At 43.7% G+C, this 10,963-nt stretch overlaps 1 long non-coding RNA gene across 2 annotated transcripts; it reads right to left on the reverse strand.

The window, feature by feature from the left end:
- Nucleotides 1–2,979: 2,979 nt before the first annotated feature.
- Nucleotides 2,980–10,516, reverse strand: LOC121668433. 2 transcript variants are annotated; one of them, XR_006017376.1, is made up of 3 exons: nt 10,346–10,516; nt 8,118–9,868; nt 2,980–4,453 (listed from the first exon to the last, which is right to left on the reverse strand). It is a non-coding gene; the product is annotated as an uncharacterized LOC121668433 (long non-coding RNA). The 2 variants fall into 2 exon arrangements; XR_006017375.1 differs by lacking the exon at nt 2,980–4,453 and having other exon boundaries at nt 7,853–9,868.
- Between the last annotated feature and the right edge of the window lie 447 nt (nt 10,517–10,963).

The raw sequence follows: 10,963 nt of genomic DNA on the forward strand, positions 1-10,963 counted from the left end.
CAGCCTTTCTGAAGCTTGCCATTGAATGGGATCGGGCATGTGCGAGCGCCGCACATGCCCATTAGGGAAAGCGGGTGCCGGCGGCGAGGCTGTCCCTGCCCGTCTCACGGTCTCCGGCCACCAGGCATCGTCTCCGGAGCCGCCCTGGGCTGCCCCGGCAGTGCCCCGCGCGGGGAGCCCCGGCACCTGCCGGCACCGCGCCGCTCCCCTCAGCGCGAACCGGCAGCCCCGGCGGCGTGAGCCTGAGCGCGCTGCCCACCTGTGTGTAGCTACAGCCCGTCCCTGCCGGGTGCGGTCCAGGGGCACGGCCTCATTTTTAAACACAAAGTGTGTTTAAATAGCAGCAACGAGCATAAATGCTCTGGCTGTTGGCATATTTGGGCACGCTGATTCCTAGCGCTGTTATCTGGCCCAAGCGACTACTTCCTAATCTAAAGGTGTTGGTAGTGGGAGTCCAGCTACTACCCAGGCCGGTGGTTTTACAAATCTGAGAAAAAGAAGTTTCTGTTTGACAGCTGTTATATGTGTTGGTGCATAAAACGGCAGTGGCTCCCTGTTTCGGTTGTTGATAGGCTGACAGTCATCCTCCCTTTTACATTTCAGTAGCGTCTGACTTAAGCTAATGTTTTGTCATGGGCGCTTCATGCACAAAACCTTGACACCATTCCTGTCTCCTCACAGCTAGGTCACCCAGCTTGAATGCTAAACTCTTTCCATGTTTCACTTGTAATGTGGAGAGCAAGTGAGTGGCTTGACTGAGCACAGCCAAGGTCAGTAAGGTCCCACCATCGCCTGGTTCTTCTGGGTTTCATGCCCAGGACCAGGAATTGCTCTGAGAGTGATCTGCCTGTGAGGTCAGTGCAGCTGCATCTAGAGTCCCCAGCCCAGGAATGCTGGGGTTTGTAACATGATCACGCCCCTCCTCAGTTCCACTCCCACAGAGGTGGGTCCCCACTGCTTGTATCAGTCCTACGTAAATTTAAGGAAGAAAATTTAATTTGAATATATTTTAAAGAAAATCTCAAAGTGGAAATAGAAACATAAGCACAGACATGGGAGAGGATTGGACCCAAGTTTAGGTGACATTCAGTATTAGGTCAGGCCTCAGAGCCTAGGTCTCTGGTGTCCCAGCCCAGCACTTTCCCCTCACTGCAGATGACTCTACACAGATCTGAACACAGGCTCACTCACCTCATTGTATATTGGGGGAACATCGGGATGTGCCTAGTGCTCTACGTCATTAGCAACAAGTAAAGAACTTTTGTCATTGCTGCAGGCAGTATCATCTGTGCTGGTTTTTTTGGGTCTCCATTAAAGATATTTTGTCATTATTAAAAATGAAGGAAGATTATTAATTGTTTCAGTAACCATCCAGTGGCCAATTCACAGTTCTCCAGGGTATCTCAGGAAAACTAGTTTGAGGATCTGACATCTAGCCCAGTTCTCAGCACATTAACTTTGGGTAAGCTATAGGTGACCCCAGGAAGACTCATAGAATCATTTAAGATCATTGAAACCAACCTTTAACAATATCTATGCATTTTTGCAAGGACACAGAGGAAAAAACTGATGTATCAGCAATTCTGCTAGATGTTCCTCTGTCTTCCCAGAGCAGTGTCAGTTTTACTGCCTGTTGTAACCAGCATCAGGCTGTGCTGTTAGCTGCAGTGGAAATGATGTCTTTCCAAAGATAGTCATAGGTTTTCACCCTATAAAATTCTGCCTCCCTTTAGCCCAAGGAATTGCCCTGCCTTTGACTGTGGGATTTCCCATAGGGGAGGGACATACAGAGGAATGTGAGGCAGCTTGACATGTGCTACTGGAGCTCAGCTGTGTGTGCTGGAACTGCGCTGAGTACATTACAATGCTGCAAACACCGTGTGGATGTTACCAAACCAGAGGGGAAACCTGCATACTCCTGACTCCGCAGGTAGTGAAATCACCTTGTTATTGAGCATCATTGCTCTGGCACGCCAAAAATTGCCATCAAGATGCGTTCTGTGGGAATGTGGTTGTCAGGAGTGGAAAAGCTGGAGGCTCCCACAGCACTCTGTGAAGACCAAAGCCCAGTGAGCTCTCACCTGCGTTGTAGGGGAAAGCCAGCGGCACGTGCCTCACAGTGAGCACCGAGCATTAACCTGCTCTGCATTTGCTTTGGAGGAAAATGGAAGGGTAGGTTTTCTATCACGTATGTGTGCCACTCTGCTCCAGCTCTGAATGGTGCTTTACAAAATAGATAATGATGTCTCATTGCTCCAGAGAGTTTCCAAACTAAATTAAGAAGAGAATGATGGGAAGACATGACCGTACAATGAGGTGCAGATGCTGGGAATAGGGATAATGAGGGGGGAACAATATGATTATGTCCTTTCAAAGCAAATGCCTCAGGGTAGCTACTTTTGGGGACAGAGTGTAAAAGGGAGATGGGGAAGATGTGACTCAAAGGCAGCATCTGCACAGGGTTCAAGTCTGCTCTCAAGAGCAGATTTATCTGCTGGTGAGCATTTGTTGACTCTCAGATCCCTGCAAAGAGACTGCCTTGACCCATGCTCACAAGCTCTCAAGGCCAAACAGGTCATGTGGATTAGCATGAGGCCATGGTGTCACTCCCAGGGCCTGCAAGGCCTTGGTGGGTCAAGCAACCCACAGCCCAGGCCAGAGGGCTTTAGGATGGCTTGACCATCTAGAAATGAGCATATCTTTAAGCATCTGCTCAAATCTTGTTACTATGGGAAGTTTTAAAACTAATGTGAGAGGAAGAAGTTGAAGATTTTATTTAAAATAACTTCTTTATCCTACCTCCCCAAAAGTGATCCAATGAAAAAAAATCAGAGAGAAGTGATGGAGGAGGGGATTCCTGATGAGTAACTTCAGATGAGTGAAGAGGGCCTAGGGGAAAGGAAAGGTGTCAGGAGCAGCTGGGATGGCTGTGGGAGGTATGCAGAGAATCAGGATTTTGCATTGTTTAGTTAGGCATGAGGAACCACAGAAGATATTTTGGGAGTATGTGCAGGGGATTTAGTGCTGCGAATGGGGAATGTTTTTTGCAACAAGGCACTGAGCAATGTGTGATGCAGGTTCCAGCTGGAGCTTGGAGAGGATGAGGTTACCCACAGTGAGGAGATGGGTAACAAAGACCCTTTTTTTTTAAGGGAACTAAAAAGAAAATTTTCAAGGAGAGTTTAATAATTACGGTTAGATTCTTAAGGGTTGCAAAAGCTATTTTATTGAAATTGGTTATGTTATGCTCATTTATACTGGCTGAAAGTCTCGCTGGTGGCATGGAAAGACCCAGTGCTTTGTGCCAAGGGGTCAAGATGAGATGTAGCCAGTCCAGGATGGCTGGGGAGAGAAGTAGCTCTCATTGCATCACCTGACCAAGCTCTGCTCTGTATTTGTTGGCCTCAGGTCTGGGACCTGGGCCAATGCCAATTGAATTGGTGAGGGCACAGACAAGGTTAATGATAAAGTTAATTTCCCATTGCTGATTGGTGAGGGATCCTCACAACTTGCAACTTTTGTCCATTTGAAATTAACAGAAAAGTGAAGTAGAAGGAGGCATCCTCCTTATTTCCAGCCTGGGTTCCATCACAGTAGGAATATTATACAAAAGTTTCACTCTTTTCACTCATTTGTGCTGCACTTCTCCCAGAAGGATGACAATTTTCTTATGCTAAAAAGGGCATTCTAGAAGCAACCTTGGGAAATTGAAAGCTGGTCTCAGTGCAGTTAGTAGTTTATATTTAATCAGTGAAACTTCACTTGCCTCTTTTCCTCTCCTCAGTCCCACCTTCTTTTGGCTGGCACCAAGGAGTGGGACACCATGGGCACAAACAGCATGGTCAGAGCTTAAGAACCCCAAAACTAAGGTGACTTTTTAAACTATGCAACCAGAGAAAGCAGAAATTTAATAGAGGAAGAAAGCAGCATCACAAAGCCTGTGTTTTCTCTCTCTACACTAGTCCTTTGGGTTGTGAAGGATGGGGCTGTCTGAAGAACAGCTGCCTTCTTAACCCAGTGTACAAACCAGGAAGCAATACCCTGCCCAGGGACGGCCGCATATTTTGCAACCTGCATCCACAGATTTCATTGCTGGAATTCAAGATGGGTGATTTCTCACCTCTGTGAAACAGACTACTGACAAAATCAGTCATGCTGGAATTTTTTCTTCAGTGTGTGTAAGCCCCTAGTGTTCACCAAACAGAAGGGAAGAGAGAGGCAAAGATGAGGAAAAGCTGTGGCTGTGCATGCCCTTTGACGTTGCACTCACTCCCCAGTGCCCCGACGTGCTGCCACCCGTGGTGACAGGACTCACACGCTCCGCACATTGGACTTGCTAATGCAGATCTTGGGAGAAATCACAGGAACTGGAATATTTGTTTTGCATCTGCTAAAAGGGAAGAAATCCTCCCTCCTGTGCCTGCATGACAACATCTCTTCTTTGCAGTCTGTCCTGTAATATGCAAATATGTAAATGCTCCTCTCTGGCCTGTTCCTCCAAGTGGATAGAGAGATATATGAAAACAACGTAAATCACCAAGAAATACTTTGTCAGCTGGCACCTGATTCTTTCCCAAGTGCCCTGGTGGTCACTCTTCGGCAGCTCTTTGCTGATTCATGAGGACTGCTAAGAGAAAGCATGTGTGACATCTTTTACAGAGTGTAATAAAAGAGGAAAGTGCCCTGTGTGGCTGGAATGGCAGTTCTGTGGTCTGTCTCTGAGATGCTCCATTAGCCTGCTCCTGGCAGTGGTGATACAAAAACTGGAAATCCCCAATTGTACCATTAACATGAACAGATTGAAAAAAACCCCTGGAATGTAACAGGGAGCAAGGGAGCCTGTGCTTTTTTTTTTCTTCTTTTTTCCCCCTCTGCTTGTATGAAAGCTCAGTAGAGGGGAAGGATGGATCTGTTCCCTTGCATATTGCATAGGCTGCACAAAAATGTTCTGCTTTTATTTGGGTTCCCCTATATTTTTTTAGATCTAGATTTGCTTCTTAAACTGAAACCTTTGGGTCTCTCTCTGGCTGTATTTTTGGCTCCACCGTCTGCTATTTGCGATTGATCAGACTATTAATCATGGCCTCTCACCTGTTTATTTTAAAAGAGTGACTGCTGACACTTCTGCCAGACCTAGGGAAAGGTCTTTCCTTCACCATAAATAATAATGGCCTGATAAAAAAAAGTCCTTCCTTGCAGAAAGATGGATTAAGTTCTTATTTTGAAATGCAGTCTGAATGGTCCTGATGTACTGAAATGTTACAGCTAATATAAGCAGACGAGTCAATTTACAGCTTTCATACTACTTTTTAAGAAACAAAACAAGCAGACAAGACAACACAATAAATTTGCTTCTTGTCCCAGTCTGGTAGATGTTAATTGAATGCAGTTGTATTAGATAACTGGATGATGCAGCTTTCTAAAAAAATAGGAAATGCACAAATTTTATCAAGAACATGAGTTTGTCTAAAGCAGAGGACAGACTTAAACCATATATCCTTTGGGAAAAATGTCTGTGAGCCAATGAAGAAGCATAGCTGTGTATGTGTTACCCTGGGTGCACAATACAAAGTTCTTATTAGAATAACCCTGAATATTCTGATATTGGAATGCTACTAGAAAAGGAATTATAGTATTCAGTGTCCAAGGGACCAAAACAGAAAAGAGGTTTCATTTGTGGATAAATTATTTTAAGAAAATAGGAATTTCTAATTTAACCAAACAGTTAAGTGTATAAAATGTATGACTTCTCTACTTTAAAGGTAAAGCACTGCTTTAAGAGACAAGTTTTAGTATAAAACAAAACATTAGCTGTGAGTTTAGTAAATATGTCTGGACATACTGGGATTTTGGCAGAGTGTAACTCCTAGAATAGTGTGAATGTTGTTTCTCTTTTGTTTATATGCCTTCATACAACAATGGGCGAAAGAAGTAGGTTGCAAGTGAAAGCAGAAGAAAACACATGGAGCTATTAAAATAGGTTAGCATCTGATTTCAGATTTAGGAATGAATACATACACGTGCACACATGTATGCACATGTATATGCGAAGGCACATGTATACACTGTATATATGGAATATATATATGGAATATATATAAATGCTTCTTTATATCTATATAATGTATGTTTACATAGGCTTAAATAAAAGCAGGAGATGTTTAAGTTGGATACTAAAAAAGATTTTTAATGGTGACACCTTTCTAACACTAATGTGGAGCAGCAGGGTCACCTGGGAAAGGTGCAGGCTTTCCAGTACTGGCGGATTTTAAAAGCAAGCTGGATAAATGTATAAGGTGTGACATAAGTATTGCTAATCCCACTTTGGTGTAGAAGAAGGAACTAGGTATCTTTGAGGACTCTCTCAGCCAGCACTATTTTCTGTGACTCAAAGATATGGCCTAAGAATAGGTTAGGTGTCACACTTCCACATCTGTTTACATATATATATATATACACAGATATATACTTCATCTTATACTGGTGAAGTATAAGAAAAATAGCCTGTGATTTGCAGATGCAAAAAAACTTCTTACTGAGAACAGTGAACAGCTCCTACCTAGCTCACCTACTTTCTCTTTCAAGAGAAAATGTGGGTTTGATGAAGTCCCTGGCAGAGTAGTCAAGCTGTGTAGATGGGGCTGATCAACATATTTCTCCCCTGCTTTACTGCTTCGTAGTCAGACTTACATCCCCTTTACAGCCTTTGGCTAGGCTTTGTGTCTCTAAAGTTGTTAGTAAAAACAATTATCTAAATGTATATTACAGATGTACAGCTTTGGGACAGCACACTGACTCAGAATTGTCTTCATACTGCTCTGTCACATTCTTCCACCTGCATCTAGATTGCATATTGAGTCATATTGACAGTGTTGTTGGCTATAAAGTAAGAGACCTTCAGTAAAGGACATTTTAAAAAACCCTATAATTTTTCTTCAGTCCTTCAGTATGTCTTTATGGACTGGTATCAGACTGAGTAGATTTTAGACAATATCACAGGGGTTTTGCATCATTTATAGGCTGCAGCACAGATGACAGACCAAGGACTGAAAACTGCAGGAATCAGGTTCTACAACTGCTGTGTTGCTGTAAGGAATTCACTTTTATTCTCTCCTTGCCTCAGTTTCCCTATCTTTAAAACTAGGATGATAAAAAAAACCCCCTGCCTCTTACAGGGAGTGGAATGACCATGATCAACAATATAACAGCATTTAGGAAATACAGTATGATAAACCAGTGCAGAGTTCTATTCAGACCAGAGAACCTTTACTGTAAGATCATTCTTAACATTATACTTTGTTATGTTTTATCAACTGTTTTTAAATGTTGATGTGAGCCAAGTAATATAATGAATCATAAAGGGGAAGTGAGTTTTACCTACTCTTTAACCAGCCCATTTTCAACTTCCCACAAATATGGATCCCAGATAGCCATTGTTACAGCCCTGCACCCGTGCTTTCTCAACAAATACCAGAAAATTGCACCAGGGATGTGTTTGTCAGCAGTTTGGATGTACCTCTGTGCTGCTGTACCTTGACCTGCTACTGTCCTTTCTGTCTGTCACAAACATATCTTTCCCCTGCATTGCTGTAAATACCCATGAATAAAGCCAGGAACTGGCTATAATCAGGAGAAAATAAAAGAGGAGCTTCTTGGGACCTTTAAGAAGCAAAACAGCAAGCAAAACAAAACAGCCACGTTATTATAAAGCAAGGGATTTGCCATTCATACACCCTTTACGTTAACACGTGTTCACTGAAAATGTACCACAACCATATTTAAATAGCTCCTAAAATGTCTCGTTACTTGCTTACCCCACACTGCTATTTAAAGAATATGCAGGACAGTAGGAGAAGGTTTCTCTGAGTACTGTATTTAGGGTAAGACCACAGTCTGCCTGTTTTTTTTTTAAGTACTAAAAGTCTCTCATGACAAAGCATGGAATGTACAGTGCTGGAAGAAACCCACATCAGTAAGTCACAGGTGTACCTTTTATGAGCAGGTGAAATGCATACAGCCTTTGAGAGAGGTCAGTTATTCTCAAGGCATACATTTTCAGTTCAGAACCATCAGATAATTAAGCAGATGTGTATTCAAAATAAGAAAACATCAGATACCTTTTTCTCTTACATGCTTTTCATAGGACTGGCTTGATTTTCCGATTGTTCCTGATGTTTCTGAGATAAAAAGAGAAGCAGGGAATTATCCTACTGTATGATGTACATTTGATCTTTATAGGGTTTTTGGGTTTGCTTTCTATGAAAGCTGCATTCCAAGCAGTGCTTTCTGCTCATGAATACAGAATTACATTACTGTAAATGTTACATGTTGCTTTACATTTTAATCGAGGAGCTGGTGTTCTACCCGGGTAAGTGCCCATCAGCATTAGATGACACACAATTAAAGCAGAGTCTCTAAACCTAATTTTCTCAGGCAAATGTTTAAAATCACATCTGTGCCTATTTTTGGATCAAAACCCCTTATCAAGCTGTACACTGGCTTTTCTTGCAAATCCGAATGTGCAGACCATGGCAGTATGAATCATCAGCCTGCCTCTGATCAGAATTCAGGGTATATTCTGGTTTGTGTAAAATACTAATTGAGTTTGGCTTTGCACCTGAAGGCACATGCTTTTTTTTTGACTGCATGGGAATATCATACAAGGAAAGCCTGTTCTATATTTCAATGAAATTTACTGTACATTTGAGGAAATCATTAAGAGTAATTTTTTCCCCTCAAGGTTGCTGCAAGCTTACATTTTGGTTCATGGGAGATGAATGTTATTCCTAAAACTAAAATCAGTATGTCATTATTCTGTAAAACCTGTGTCAGAATAGTACTTAGAGCCTTCTCTTGCTGTTCCTGTAAAATTCTTCCAAAATTTGGTAAATCAAAATAATCTCCAAAGTCACTATTTGCACATGCTTAGCAGATGGTTCCTAAGAGATGGCTGCTTAAACAGCACTGTATTTAGCATGCTCAGTTTGGGGCTTTGTAATTGCTTTTTTTGGAAGCCAGGGGCTGCTCTGGTCCCTGGCAATTCTGCTAAGTTCAGGGAGATTGTTTTCCTGTTTGTTTTTTTTTTTTTTTAATGCATCCTTCTCTGATATGATGGAAGGTGGATTAGCCTGACTGAAATAGAGAGGAAGAGAGGTGGATGAAGATACAGAAATCTTAGGCAGCTGATGGAGAATAATGGTGTAGAGGGGAACTGGAACCAGCGGGTAGGATATAACAGTGAGAGGATGAATCCTGGTTTTGAGGAACACATTACTTACAGGAGTGGAAAATGAACAGGGAGAAGTGTCTTTCTCCATCACCATACGTCACCCCTCTTTGTATTTCTGTGTCACTTCTGTTGCCAGAGAAGAGTACTGACAATCACAGTAAAGATAGTGTTTTATTCTCCCTTGAAAAGTTTCCTTCTTGGCTTGTGAGGTCAAAGTCTGTATATTAAGGCTTCAGATCTGTCAGTGGGTCCTCTGAGACAATAATGCATTCAGGAACTCACGTGGGGGATGGGAAGCTATTTGCTTTAGAGACATCTGCCCCCCCTCCCCCACTTCTCCCCCAGCCCCATTTCCAGAATTTATATACAGGTATGTATTAAAGAGCATTCATGTTGCAGAGTCAGGCACTGAAATGTTCAGAAACACCTAATTTCAGGTGCCAAAATATTAATTTGGCCTCAGTGTGAACATACATTTTACTTACATGCTGACACATTAGCTTTTTTTAGGATTAAGCCATTCCTTTTTAGGTGTCCAGGATCAATTAAGGAAGGAGTCAGAGTTGCATATGGAATGAGTCTGTTCCCTGGAGGCCAGACCCTGCGTCATTTGCTGTAGGTGCTGGAATGTAGCTGTGACTGGAACGAGAGAAAAGACCATTTAAAGGAAAGACTGATGAGTTACGTAGCTGTACACCTTCTCGCACATCAGACTTTGTCCTTGCCTCTCATTGCTATGTCTGACTGCCTGAGGACTCTGGTATTTGAGAGCTGGGAAACATGGTTTTGTCTGGGTAAAAGTATGGGAGGAAAGGGCTTGAGTGGAGAACAGCTGCAGTAAGGTGGGTGAACTCAACTTTGGCTTCTGAAATTTGTTATCTGTCTTCTTGTCAGGGCTGGGAGATCCTCTGAGCAAAAGAGAAAATCAAGATAAGTGGCACTAATCCCTGGGTCACTGATCTGTAGCCAGAGGTCCAGGTGGCATGGAATGGCCTGGACAAAGGTGAAACTGGCTGCAGCTTGATAGAGGAAAGGGAGTACAAATATGAAGAGTGGCCGGGCTTTGGCACGATCAAACTCACAGATGTGAGAAAAAAGGTAATGAAAAAGGGACACCTTCGGTAAGGTGGAGTTCAGAGTCGAGAGTGACTGCTAAGCTCCAGCGTCTCTTGGTAAAGCTTTATAATTTTTTCCCATTTCCCGTTGCTGAGTCTCTGCTGCTTTCAGCGTTCTGTGGGGATGCCACCAGCCCGCTGATGCATCAGCCACAGACTGTAAACAGAGGATTACCTGGGGAAAAAAAAAGAGTCGATTAGTTCTTGCAAGGAAAACAGCGCCTTCCATTCACACTGACTGCGATGTTGTGGGGGTCCCCTTGCCTGCAGTTCTTGGAAAGAGCCTCCCAAAGGGCTCGCTGGCTCTCTGGGGCCGCGCTCGGCCAAATCCTGGCCGTGTAGCGGGGCCACATCCCCGCCTCTGCCGGGCTGCTGCACAAGGCGCAGTTGTATCCTGCGTCCACATCAGATCCCGCGTTTTCCGCTCTTCCTTGCTCTCCTTTACTCTGTCCTCAGTTTCCCTTTTCCCCTCAGACCCCCTGTGGGTTCCCACCGTCTCCTCCGCCGCCTTCCCCGCACCCCGCGCGTTCGCCCGCGGGAGGAGAGGGGAAGGCGGGACGGGGCTGCGGGAAGGGAGGCGCGGGCAGCTCCCGGCGGCTCCGGGCAGCTCCGGGCAGCT

This window comes from Corvus kubaryi, unplaced genomic scaffold (genome assembly GCF_017639235.1).
Source record: "Corvus kubaryi isolate FWS band 111438036 unplaced genomic scaffold, C.kubaryi_AGA036_p1.0 133, whole genome shotgun sequence".
NCBI lineage: Eukaryota > Metazoa > Chordata > Aves > Passeriformes > Corvidae > Corvus > Corvus kubaryi.